The sequence below is a fragment of the Theropithecus gelada genome, chromosome 5, assembly GCF_003255815.1.
Source record: "Theropithecus gelada isolate Dixy chromosome 5, Tgel_1.0, whole genome shotgun sequence".
NCBI classification, from domain to species: domain Eukaryota; kingdom Metazoa; phylum Chordata; class Mammalia; order Primates; family Cercopithecidae; genus Theropithecus; species Theropithecus gelada.
In genome coordinates, this window is record NC_037672.1 from 2496687 (window position 1) to 2510336 (window position 13650).

At 48.1% G+C, this 13650-nt stretch overlaps 1 long non-coding RNA gene across 1 annotated transcript in view; it reads left to right on the plus strand.

Annotated features, from left to right (window-relative positions):
• Nucleotides 1-12229, plus strand: part of LOC112624625 — a 29726-nt gene extending 17497 nt beyond the window's left edge. Inside the window, exons 2-4 of the long non-coding RNA XR_003119440.1 lie at nt 4432-4591; nt 11497-11783; nt 12072-12229. This is a non-coding gene — a long non-coding RNA (uncharacterized LOC112624625). The remainder of the gene's footprint in view (nt 1-4431; nt 4592-11496; nt 11784-12071) is intronic.
• The last annotated feature ends 1421 nt before the right edge of the window (nt 12230-13650 follow it).

The following is a 13650-nucleotide window of genomic DNA, read 5'->3' on the forward strand; positions in this document are numbered from 1 at the left end:
CTCAGCCTCCCGAGTAACTGGGACTACAGGCGCCGCCACCACACCCGGCTAATTTTTTGTATTTTTAGTAGAGACCCAGTTTCACCGTGTTAGCCAGGATGGTCTCTATCTCCTGACCTTGTGATCTGCCCACCTCGGCCTCCCAAAGTGCTGGGATTATAAGGCGTGAGCCACTGCGCCTGGCCAATTTACAGTGTTTTATTTAGGATTTTTCAACTTAAGATTTATTGGGAGTTAGCCTCATTGTAAGTCAAGGAGCATCTGCACATCATATGCATATATACCATAAATATACATAATTAAATGTCATACTCCTGCTAGAGTTGGGGGGGTCAGTATCTGAAGTGCTTATAATAGCTTTATGTGGGGGTGATCCTCTAAGAATAAAAGAATAGTTACGTAGACCTTAAATAATAAATCTATAAGAATGAAGAAAGCCCCGAAGCCCCCCCAACTTCCACCCTGTCAGTCACCTCTCTGTCCTATACTCTGTCACTACCCCTGAGCCTCACGGCCTTCTTCACGCCTGGTCTACCCTGAATCTCCTCCTTGGTCTACCGTCTGACTTGTTCAGTCTCCCATCTGTTCTCTTCGGCACCTTTGTTGTCCTCAGTTCTCTCCCCACCTCCACACAGTGCTTGTCTGGGACATCCCTCTTCCTTCCGCCCACCCCACCCACATACATTGTTTCTTGACTGACACCTCCTGTCGCTTTAGGCCCCATTCAGTGCCGCTTCCTCTAGACAGCCCAGCTTGATCCTCAGTGCAGTTAGGCTGGGACTGCAACTCCTTTGCTGCTGCTTCCACTTGCTTAGGTCACCGTGTCCCACTTCCGTGTCTGAGCTCACTGGCTGCCTTTTAGTTCCTCAGCCCCTGTGCATTGCAGCTGTTCACTGCTTCTTCCTCCTTGAAGAAGGAGGTTTTGTCTAAGTGACAGCTCCAGGTTATCCTAGCTTTGTTTCTTTTAAATTCTTTTACAGATTCTATCTACCTGCTTCCCCAAGTTTTCACACATTCTGAAATCTCTACGTCCATTCCAGTTCTCACTCTTGAGTTTCCAGCTACCTTCGGCCCTTTCTCCCTGGGTATCTCACACCCCACTTTTCTAAAACTACACTCAGCTCCTGTTTCTATTCTCCCTTCCCTCGTTGGGTTTTGTGGTATCACTCTTGCAGGGTAAGAAGCTAGATAACCTTGACATGAGTTGTTTCTCCTTTCACCTTGGAACTTTAGGAATCCCTAGCATCTGGCTCTCTTGACCATCCCCAGCCAGGAATGACCACTTCTCTACCCCAGCTCCTCTTTCCTTAGTGGCGGGGGTGCCATCAGCACCCCACTCTTACCCTCATTTATTCCTTCAATAAATGTGAGCATCCGCTTTGTGTAAGGTCTTAGCTAGGTACAAAGTAAATCGAGCCCTGTCCTCGTAGCACTTGTGTAAGTGAGAGCATCCTGGACGAGAGGCTGGAGGATGGTGGGGCCCTTTCCTGAAATGGAGTGTATGTTGGCGGAAGGAGGAGGCATGGGTTCCTTTTGGAACACACTAAATTTGAGATATCTGAAAAATCACCATCAGTGTTCCAGCTAGTTTCTAGAATTGATGTATTTGATTCTGGCACTAACATACCTATTTGAGGGTGCGGGTTTTGGTGTCAGACTGCCCTGGTTTAAGTCTAGGCTCTGTTTACTAGGTGTGGACGACTTTGGGCAAGTTACTTAACTTTAATCCTTAGCTGCTTCATGTGTAAAAAGGGGACCATAACAGTGCCTGTTTCCTTACTGGGTGATACGAGGAGCACATGTGGTAATATTTGGGAAGCACAGTGCCTTGTGCAGATGCATAGAGGCACATCTCAGCTGTTGTTAGTTTTCTTATTCCACTGGACTCTCACCTACATGATCCAGAACCCTTTGTAGTTGGTGAGGGCTACTTTCCCATGACCCCTAAGGTCTCCTTTCACTCTGCATTTCTACATTTCTGCATTTCTTTTTTTTTTTTTTTTTTTTTGAGATGGAGTCTCGCTCTGTTGCCCAGGCTGGAGTGCAGTGGCCGGATCTCAGCTCACTGCAAGCCCCGCCTCCCGGGTTCACGCCATTCTCCTGCCTCAGCCTCCCGAGTAGCTGGGACTACAGGCGCCCGCCGCCTCGCCCGGCTAGTTTTTTGTATTTTTTAGTAGAGACGGGGTTTTACCGTGTTAGCCAGGATGGTACATTTCTGCATTTCTACATCCCCACTATGAATGAGGCAGGGAGGTATGCAGCCCCTTCTTAAAGCTGGGTGGGAGGTCGGGCGTGGTGGCTCATGCCTGTAATCCCAGCACTTTGGGAAGCTGAAGCAGGTGGATCACCTGAGGTCAGAAGTTCGAGACCAGCCTGACCAACCTGGTGAAACCCCGTCTCTACTAAAAGTAGAAAAATTAGCTGGGTGTGGTGGCACACGCCTGTAATCCCATCTGCCTGGGAGGCTGAGGCAGGAGAATCACTTGAACCTGGGAGGTGGAGGTTGCAGTGAGCTGAGATTGCACCACTGCACTCACTCCAGCCTGGGCAACAGAGTGAGATTCCATCGCAAAAACAAAACAAAACAAAACAGTGGGATGTGATATCACACAGCGTTTTAGGGCTTGAGCAGAAGGTTGGAGCTGGGCACTGGAAAGGTGAATTTGGAGAGACTGTCAGCCTGTGCTGTGGGGCTGAGTGTGGTGATGGGTATGTGTCAGCCCACAGACCCTGAGCCTTTACAGTGTGTCTGCACTGCTCCAAACACTCTCTTCTAATAACTTCTGGAATCCTTACACACCATTGAGGTAGGTGCAGTTCTGTTCTATAGACAAGAAATGGGGCACAGAGAAGTTCAGTGCCATGCCCCAAGGTCACAGGTTGGGGTTCAGGTGCCTGGATTTTTTTTTTTTTTTAGATGGAGTTTGGAGTTGGGCTCTCGTTGCCCAGGCTGGAGTGTAATGCTGTGATCTCAGCTTCTCCACCTCCTGGGTTCAATAGATTCTTCTGCCTAATTCAAGAGTAGCTGGAATTAGAGGCATCCACCACCACTCTCGGCTAATTTTTTGTGTTATTTAGTAGAGATGGGGTTTCACCATGTTGGCCAGGTTAGTCTCAAACTCCTGACCTCGGGTAATCCACCCGCCTCGGCCTCCCAGAGTGCTGGGATTACAGGTGTGAGCCACCGCACCCAGCTGGTGCTTGGATTTCAATCCCAGTTGCCTGGCTCAAGAGATGTGCGCTGATTGCAGTGCCAGCCTGGCTCCACACACCATGCTTAGGAGTTAGGTCTTGATAAGGATCCAGGGAAAGTTGCTGCGGCAAATGTTTTGGAAAGATGGCCTGGCAGTAGGGTAGATGGGCACCCAGGGACAGGAGACCCAGCATGAGCAGGCATGGTAATGGTGCAGAGAAGGATGACACGGCAGCAGCACTGGGGATGCACAGAGGGTGGATATGAAGAGCGTTCCTGTTGTTTCCGCCACCTGGATCCCTTTCACCTGTGTCTGCTTTGCAACTCCATCCCATTATGCTACTTCAGTATGTACCATGGTGTGGTCTCTGGAACAGCAGCACCTGGGAACTTGTTAAGACGTGTAAATTGGAGGGCCTAGCAGCCTGGGCTTAACAAGCCCTCTGTGGGGGAGCCTGATGCTTGAGGCTTATGGTTGAGAAGCACTCTCCTAATCTAAGCTGCTAGCACCCAGCAGTGGGTGACCACAAGGGTCTTGTCCTTGCTTTGGCTCTCTCCTAGTCCCTCAGCCTTGTCCTGTGCTCAGGGCTTGTGGCTCCATTACCCACTGCATTGCTGACACTGAGTTTACCGTGTTCAGCCTCACTTCTCAGTGAAATCCAAGGGCCTCTCAACCTCTGCATCTGGTGATTTCTCTGCCTTTGCTCAAAGCTTCTACTTGGCTGCCTAGTCCACAGTCTCCTGGTTCACCATTCACCTGGTCCCAGCAACAGAAGTCTCAGCTGGACACACAGTGTGCTTTAGAGTGAATGGCTCTTGTCTCCTCAACTCTAGACGGTGACAGTGAAATTGTGGGAAGAGCCTGAGGCTCTGAGCTCTGTTTGGCCTCAGAAGCTCTTTCCCTTCCCTTCCGGTTAGGGTTACTGAGGAGTTGGTGTGGTCGTGTGTGGCAGTCCTGACGTGCACCGCTTCCCAGGCGTTAGCACAGTACCTTGCCGAGATGGCAGGAGCCAGAAAGGAGGGAGCATAATAATTACAGTTGCAGACTTTGGGATCAGGAAGTCCTATATGCAACAAGAATGCTTGCTTCCTAAGATGAATATAGAATTAAGGATGTCATTGCGTAACATATTCAGCAAAGAACCTAGGGACAGAAAGGACCAGTACTTTATCGAGCTGAGCTTTGTTTCAGTGATGTAAGTGGCAGCATTTATCAAATCAGTATCTTTGTTTTTCAGGACTTGAAAATACTGGAAATCTGTCCGGATCCAAACTCTTTTGCAAGCCAGATGAGTAACCAGACGGCATGAAAGGTTGAGAACATTTGACTTCCCTGCAAACCTTGGTATAGATCACTTCCTCTCCTGTAGGTTGGCACCAAAGAGCACAATGAGTACAGTAAGTTTTATCTCTTGAATTTGTGATTTTTTAGGACTAATTAACTACCTTCTTCCTTGTAGCACATGAATGAAAGTGAGTTCCATAATGGCACTTCAGAGTAGCCCCACTTCTTGAAGGAGTGTGTATAGGATCTTTCTGGTAGTTACATCAGCTCACTTATCGACACTGAACTAAATTCCAGTCATAAAGGGCAGTGCCCGGAAGACAAAAGGCTAAGAAGGAATAACTTAGGGTTTGGTAATCTCAGAACTTCACAGCAGTCGTCAGCGTCATGGAAATACTAAGACTTTTTGCTTTTTAAAATTATTTGTAGACTGGGCATGGTGACTCACACCTGTAATCACAACACTTGGGAGGGGTTAAGGTAAAAAGATCACTTGAGCCTAGGAGCACCCAGGGCAACATAGGCCCTATCTCTACAAACAAACAAACAAAAATTGAGCCAGGCGTGGTGGGGTGCACCTGTAGTCCCAGCTACTTGGGAGGCTGAGGCAGGAAGATTCCTTGAGCCCAAGAGTTCAAGGCTAGCTATGATGACACCACTGCACTCCAGCTGGATGACAGAGTGAGACCCTGTCTCTATAAAAGTCTTTCCACCCAGTTTTCCATTTTTCCTTCTATTTTGTTTCCCTGTGACGTTCTTGGTTCATTCATTGTGAGCATGATAGTAATGATCCATAGTGAAAAGTTTCTTATATTCTGTGACCAAAGTTGATTCGTCATTATAATAACTGTTTAGAGCTTTTGTTTATCTTCTAAAACAGGGTCTTGCCCTGTCACCCAGCCTGGAGTGCAGTGGCCCGATCTTGGCTCATTGCAACCTTCACCTTCTGGGTTCAAGTGATTCTTGTGCCTCAACCGTCCACATACCTGGGATCACAGGCGTGCACCTCCCTGCCCAGCTGATTTCTGTATTTTTAATAGAGACAGTTTTTGCCATGTTGGCCAGGCTGTTTTTGTTTGTTTTTTGAGATGGAGTCTCTCTGTGTCGCCCAGGTTGGAGTACAGTGGCACTATCTCGGCTCGCTGCAACCTCTGCCTGCTGAGTTCAAGCAACTCTCCTGCCTCAGCCTCCTGAGTAGCTGGGATTACAGGCGCCTACCACCACACCCAGCTGATTTTATATTTTTAGTAGAGATGGGATTTAACCTTGTTGGTCAGGGTGATGTCAAATTCCTGACCTCAAGTGATCTTGGCCTCCCATAGTGCTGAGATTGCAGACATGAGCCACTGTGCCCAGCAGTTTTTGTTTGTTTTTAAGAGACAGGGTCTCTGTCTGTCTCCCTGTCTGGCGTGCAGTGGTGTGATCATAGCTCACTGCAGTCTCCAACTCCTGGAGTCAAGCAGTCCTTTCACCTCAGCGTCCTGGGTAGCTAGGATCATAGGCATGCACCGTCACACCTGGCTAATTTTTAAGAAAATATTGATTGGGCGTGGTGGTTTACACCTGTAATCCCAGCACTTTGGGAGGCCAAGGTGGGCGGATCGCAAGGTCAGGAGCTCAAGACCATCCTGGCTAACACGGTGAAACCCCGTCTCTACTAAAAATACAAAAATTAGCCGGGCATAGTGGCAGGCACCTGTAGTCCTGGCTACTCGGGAGGCTGAGGCAGGAGAATGGCGTGAACCCAGGAGGCAGAGTTTGCAGTGACCTGAGATCGCGCCACTGCACTCCAACCTGGGGGACAAAGCAAGACTCCATCTCAAAAAAAAAAAAAAAAAATTTTTTTGTAGGCATGGAGTCTTGCTTTATTGCCCCGACTGATCTTGAGCTTCTGGCTTCAAGCAATCCTCCCACCTAGGCTCCCAAAGTGAGTGACCATATCCAGACTGTTTAGAGCTTTTATCACATCTGTGAGGCAGCTCTGGTTTGGTGTAATTCAGGTATCACATGGAACCCCTTGAGCTCTAGAGGAGATTGCCTGAAGGTCCCCCTGTCCCAGTTTATTCCCTACTGATAGAGTTCCCACTGCAAGGTGGTTTAAATGATCTAAACTCTAAAACAACTGTTGTCTGAGATCCTGAATTCCTTGTCAGACAGACCAGATGTGAAATAGCCTGCTGATTTCTTCCAGTGCTCCAGAGATGCTGTGAATGGTATGGGAAGATGGATGGTGGGGGCAGGATGAGGCTGAACAAACAGCTCTCAGAGGAAACAGTCATGGAAATGCTGGTCACACCCTCTGAGTCATTTGAGTGCTCACCCTCTTCTGTTACTTCCTGGCCATTCCTGGCCCCCATTTTGCTCCAGGACCCACTTTTGATGGTGATACACAAAAAAGCCTGCTTCTTTGACCTCCCACCTTGGTGCTTCACCTGCAGGTTACCACGTAGCTCACCTATAAGGAAATAGGTGCTCTAAGCCTTACCTCTGAAGCCCCATCTCTGCTTAGGCTGGATCAGAACAGGCAAAACAATGTAGCCTTTTGTGAGTGTGTGTGAAGAAATTGGTTAAAATTCCTGAAAGTTATGGTGTGGTTATAGCTTATGTGGTTGTGATTGGATGGTCAGTTTTCACCAAAAGCTATGGACCTCTGAGGGCCCTGCTAGTAAAAAGGAGAAGAGTTATGACCAGAATTATGGGAGGGCGAGAGGGGAGAGTTCTGCAGATATTCCTGGATTTATTGAGCCTGTCTTGAGTGGTGCAGGGAAGCTACTTGGGGGGAGGAGGGGGCTCAGAGAAAGCAGAGTGGGAGGGTGAAGGATGTCCTCAGGAAGGAGGTGACATTTGAGTGGGTTCTGGAAAGCTGGGCAAGAATTGGCCAAGTGAAGAAAGGGAGGGATGGGTACTCCAGGCAGGGAAGAAGCTCTGGATAAAGGCATGGAGGGGTCGATAGAGCAGGCAGGAAAGAGGATTCCTGAGGTTAGGGAGGGGGTGGGGACATTCCTGTAATTATCTATGAGGGGAGATTTGGGATCCAGGACCCATGGCTGCTTTCTTGGCTCCCTCAGTGGGGCCCAGAAACCACACAGGTAGCTGTGGGACATGAAGGTCTGCTTAGCAGTGTCTAGTAAGAAAGACTTGGTCTGCTACAGACTGGGCATGGTGGATCACAGGAGTTCGAGACCAGCCTGGCCAACATGATGAAACCCTATCTCCACTAAAAATACAAAAAAATTAGCTGGGCATGGTGGCAGGTGCCTGTAATCCCAGCTACTCGGGAGGCTGAGGCAGGAGAATTGCTTGAACCCAGGAGGCAGAGGTTGCAGTAAGCTGAGATCGTGTCACTGCACTCCTGCCTGGGTGACAGAGCCAGACTCTGTCTCAAAAAAAAAAAAAAAAAGACTTGGTCAGCTACAAGGGAAGGAGGGTACAAGGACAAAAGGACATTATCAAAGAGAATGGGATAAATTTTTTATTTATTTATTTTGAGACAGAAGTCATGCTCTGTCGCCTAGGCTGGAGTGCAGTAGGTGCAATATTGGCTCACTGTAACCTCTGCCACCCGGGTTCTAGTGATTGTCCTGCCTCAGCCTCCCAAGTAGCTGGGACTATAGGTGCGTGCCACCAGGCCCGGCTACTTTTTGTGTTATTAGTAGAGACAAGGTTTCAGCATCTTGGCCAGGCTGGTCTTGAACTCCTGACCTCGTGATCCATGAGAATGGGGTAAATATTAAAGAGTCCTAAGTGTTTGAAATGCTTGTTTTCCGGTGCTGTAAAAAAATAGCATTTGAACATAAATTTAATATTTTTAGCAAGGCCTTTTTTTTTTTTTTTTTTTGGAGACAGAGTCTCACTCTGTCGCCCAGGCTGGAGTGCAGTGGCCGGATCTCAGCTCACTGCAAGCTCCGCCTTCCGGGTTCACACCATTCTCCTGCCTCAGCCTCCCGAGTAGCTGGGACTACAGGCGCCGCCACCTCGCCTGGCTAGTGTTTTGTATTTTTTTTAGTAGAAACGGGGTTTCACCGGGTTAGCCAGGATGGTCTCGATCTCCTGACCTCGTGATCCACCCGTCTCGGCCTCCCAAAGTGCTACGATTACAGGCTTGAGCCACCGCGCCCGGCCAGCAAGGCCATTTTTATACTTTCTGCAGAAAGGGTACACTCACCAGTAGTTTTGCCGTGAGAGTACATTGAATAAAGGAGACAGGGTTATTTATAACTTGGTGTGTTTACCCTATTGCTGTGTTCGGTTTTTATTGGCTGGAATGGGACCTCACATTCTGTATTTGTCCCAATTGGTTAGTAACTTACAACTTGTTGTTGTTGTTGTTGTTGGGGGGGAGGGGAGATGGAGTCTTGCTCTGTCCTCCTAGGCTGGAGTGCAGTGGTGTGATCTCGGCTCATTGCAAGCTCTGCCTCCTGGGTTCACACCATTCTCCTGCCACAGTCTCCTGAGTAGCCGGGACTACAGGCGCCCGCCACCACGCCCGGCTAATTTTTTTTGTATTTTTTTTAGTAGAGGTGGGGTTTCACCGTGTTAGCCAGGATGGTCTCAATCTTCTGACCTCGTGATCCACCCACCTCAGCCTCCCAAAGTGCTAGGATTACAGGCGTGAACTTTGTAAAAGAGGCAGAACTTTGTAAAAGTTCTTTGTAGAAGTTCCGGCCAGAACTTTGTAAAAGAGGCAAAGGCAGAGGAGAATAAAGGAATGAGGAAGTAACTTATGGAATGCTGAGAAAGGTAAAAATAACCTTTAAATAAGGAAGAGAAACAGGCTATGATCTAATGCTTGCTTGGACTAATGTAAGCATGCTAGGGTAAATATTTAGGCTAAATTGTGGGAGCTAAGAATATAAAGTACATTGATTTCTTTTTTATGGCTTGCAGATATTTAAGAATGTTAGTACAGGTCTTTGAGTAAGTTTTGCTTTTAAGAGAAGTTACTATTTATTTGTAATTAGATGGGGAGGAAAGTCTTTGAAGAGGAACCTCTACTTTTTACATAAGTAACCTAGTGACTGCTGGGGAAACCCTTAAAACACTAGGCAGTAGAACCCCACTGAGGTTATTGTCAGCTCACTTGAGGCCAAGAGCAGCTGCTCACCTGGGAGTTATGGCTGCTGTCACTTGGCCTCTGGGCCCACCTGGGGCTGTTTTTGTGCTCCTTAGTCGGTGGGAAGTTGCTAGACCCAGCTTCATTTCCAGAACATCTCAAGCTGCCATTTGATAAGAGTAGCATTGCAACACAGATATAATTAGGCTTATCCCTGTTACCTGGCGTGGGCTTGGCTGGGTGATGAGTGTTCCTAGATCTTGTATGAATCTCACTTGCAATATCTGGTCCTTTCAGAGTTTCCTGGGACAGATTGACCCTAGTAAGGCTAAGGAATTGGGATAGTAGCATATTCCACATCTGCGCAGTACTTTACATACATGATCTCATTTAGACCTTTTAACAGTTCTGCAAGGCTGGTACTGGTGGGGAACTTGAGACTTAGTAGTGCAGTACTTGTCCAGGTGGTCCAGTGTGAAGGATAGCAGTACAGGGCACAGGGGAGAAGAGCACAGAAATACACAGTGGGAATAACAAGGCGACAGGCTCTGTTGGGAGGCTCTGTCTCTTGGTTAAGGTGGAGGGTATTCTCAGCTCGTCTTTTGGGACCAGCCAGCCCAGAAATGGCTAGAGCATATTGGCAAAAGGCAGCCTAAGGATTTGGAAGAAAGGCTGGTCAGAGCATCAGTTGCAGATCAGCCAGTTGAAAGCCTGAACCTTCCGGAAGACATGGCTCTTGGGTAGCCACTGGGAACAGGCTTAAAACAGGTTTGGTTCTCTGAGTTCTTTGTGGGGGATGATTGTCTGGTGTGAATCACAGTTGATAATACCCTGAAAGGTTCAAGGCCACATTTCCCGGGGGAAGATGAGCTTTCCACAATGTATAGAAACTCAGAAAACTCCAAGTTCTTTATGCTAAGAAACAAAAAGGGCTCAGAAAGGCTGGACACAAAGTCAGGGAAGAGAAATTGATAACTTTTGGTTAAAGGGAAGGGTTTCCAGCCTTTTGGCCAGGGCATCCACGACAAGTCCAAATCCTGACTTGCCCTGAAGCTTTTGTAAAGGGATGCATCGTGTCCCTTTTGATGTGCCAATAGTTTTTGTTTTTTTGGGTTTTTTTGTTTGTTTGTTTTTGAGACGGAGTCTCGCCCTGTTGCCCAGGCTGGAGTGCAGTGGCGCATCTCAACTCACTGCAAGCTCTGCCTCCCGGGTTCACGCCATTCTCCTGTCTCAGCCTCCCAAGTATCTGGGACTACAGGCGCCCGCCACCAGGCCCAGCTAATTTTTTTTGTATTTTTAGTAGAGAGGTGTTTCACCATGTTAGCCAAGATGGTCTCGATCTCCTGACCTCATGATCTGCCTGCCTTGGCCTACCAAAGTGCTGGGATTACAGGCATGAGCCACCACGCCTGGCTTGTTTTTGTTTTTTTTTTGAGATGGAGTCTCACATTGTCGTCCAGGCTGGAGTACAGTGACGTGATCTCAGCTCACTGCAACCTCCGCTTCCTGGGTTCAAGCGATTCTCCTGCCTCAGCCTCCGGAGTAGCTGGGATTACAGGTGCCTGCCACCAGGCCCAGCTAACTTTTTGTATTTTTAGTAGTGATGAGGTTTCACCATGTTGGCCAAGCTAACCTTGAACTCCTGACCTCATGATTCTCCTGCCTCAGCCTCCCAAAGTGCTGGGATTACAGGCATGAGCCACCACCCCAAGCCGACCTGCTGATGGTTTGATAAAACAGAAGTTTTACTTTCTAGAATTTCTACTTGTTGTATGTCTTGGATGATTTCTCTCTATATAAGCATTCAGTATTCTGGAATCTCAAGTTTTGAGAGGAGCCCTAACTTCAAGTCTACTCACTGACCTGTTAATGAGGTGAACCGTTTCTGTTGTTGCCCCTTTAGTTCTTCCTGAAACCCTGACATTCTGGTGTTCACGTGACTATTCTTTCCCTCTTGCTACTCAGAGAAAACGTCGTGGTGGAGCAATAAATTCTAGACAAACCCAGAAGCGAACTCGGGAAGCAACCTCCACCCCCGAGATTTCCTTGGAAGCAGAGCCCATAGAACTCGTGGAAACCGGTAAGATTGCCAGGGACACTACAACTGTGGGATGTTAAAGTGGAGAGAGGTAGCTCACTGTACCAGGGTGAGCTATTAGAAGGTGTTTTCCGTGTCTTTAGAAGGCCTATGCAATCTCAGCTCACCATTTACAACTCAAAGCTTCACGGATTCTGAAATAGCCTCTCAGCTGGTTTAACTATTCTTTTTTTTTTTTTTTTGAGACGGAGTCTCACTGTGTCTCCCAGGCTGGAGTGCAGTGGCGTGATCTCGGCTCACTGCAAGCTCCGCCTCCCGGGTTCACGCCATTCTCCCGCCTCAGCCTCCCAAGTAGCTGGGACTACAGGCGCCCGCCACCGTGCCCGGCTAATTTTTTGTATTTTTTTTAGTAGAGACGGGGTTTCACCATGTTAGCCAGGATAGTCTCGATCTCCTGACCTCGTGATCCACCCGCCTCGGCCTCCCAAAGTGCTGGGATTAGGTTTAACTATTCAACTCTGATAATGTTTAGCAGTGGGGTAGGACCCATTTAGAAAAGTCTCTAGTGCCAATGAGATAGCCCACCTTTTCTTTTTGAAATTACATCCCCAATTTGCTTGACCTCATAAAGGACTTGGCCTTCCTCCTCTGGTTTTCTTTTTTTTTTTTTTTTTTGAGACGGAGTCTCGCTCTGTCGCCCAGGCTGGAGTGCAGTGGCCAGATCTCAGCTCACTGCAAGCTCCGCCTCCCGGGTTCACGCCATTCTCCTGCCTCAGCCTCCCGAGTAGCTGGGACTACAGGCGCCCGCCACATCGCCCGGCTAGTTTTTTGTATTTTTTTTAGTAGAGACGGGGTTTCACCGTGTTAGCCAGGATGGTCTCGATCTCCTGACCTCGTGATCCGCCCGTCTCGGCCTCCCAAAGTGCTGGGATTACAGGCTTGAGCCACCGCGCCCGGCCCCTCCTCTGGTTTTCATTAAGACACAAAATCACCCGCGAAGGTAAACTTGTCCACAGAGCTCTCTGTGTTGGAGCTTGGTGTAGGCAGAGTCCAGATTGGATTTCGCCTTTCTGCCTGCTCAAGAAGTGGTTGATGACCCGCCTGAGTTAAGTCCCTTTGCTCTGCATATATTGTTTTTATAACTAGGATATCTGCAAACTGGCATTTTAAACAGAAGCAGCTTAGTGCAAGATAAATTTCATGGGCCCCCCAGGAGTAGTGAAGTTCTCTATGTGGTCTCTGAGTTTCACTTCTACAAGTGAATTCTTGAAAGCCTTGACTTGAGGCTAAGATCCTGGCTCTAGACCAAAAAGGAACCAACCGCTTTCCAGCATGGCACTTGTCATCCTCTAGGCAGTCTTACCCCTGTGTGTGCTTAGGGCTGCCCATTAGAGCACTTTTTTTGTTTGAGACAGAGTTTCACTCTGTCACCCAGGTTGGAGTGCAATGGTGCGATCTCGGCTCACTGCAACCTCTGCCTCCCAGGTTTAAGCAATTCTCCTGCCTCAGCTTCCCAAGTAGCTGGGATCACAGGTGCCCACCACCACACCTGGCTAATTTTTTTGTGTTTTTAGTAGAGATGGTGTTTCACCATGTCAACCAGGCTGGTCTCAAACTCCTGACCTCAGATTATCCACCTGCCTTGGCCTCCCAAAGTACTGGGATTATCAGCATGAGCCACTGCGCCAGGCCTAGAGCACTGTTTTTGTAAGAGCCCAGAATTGTGTTCACCAGAAAGAGAATGGTTCAATAAATTGTTGTATATCAGTATATGGACTGTTGGGCAGCCCTTCTTTTTAATAAAGAATGCAATAATGTTATATAAATTATATTGTATATCTAAGGTTATCATGGTTTTTATTCCTGTGAAACTTTATGATACAAGAAAATAAAACAGGCCAGCCAGATTGCTTGAGCCCAGGAGTTCCAGACGAGCCTGGACAGCATAGCAAGACCCTGTCTCTACAAATAAAAAAATTAGCCAAGTGTGAGAGGCTGAGATCAGAGGATCACTTGAGCCTGGAACATTGAGGCTGCAGTGAGCTGTGATCATGCCACTGCACTCTAGCCTGGGCAACAGC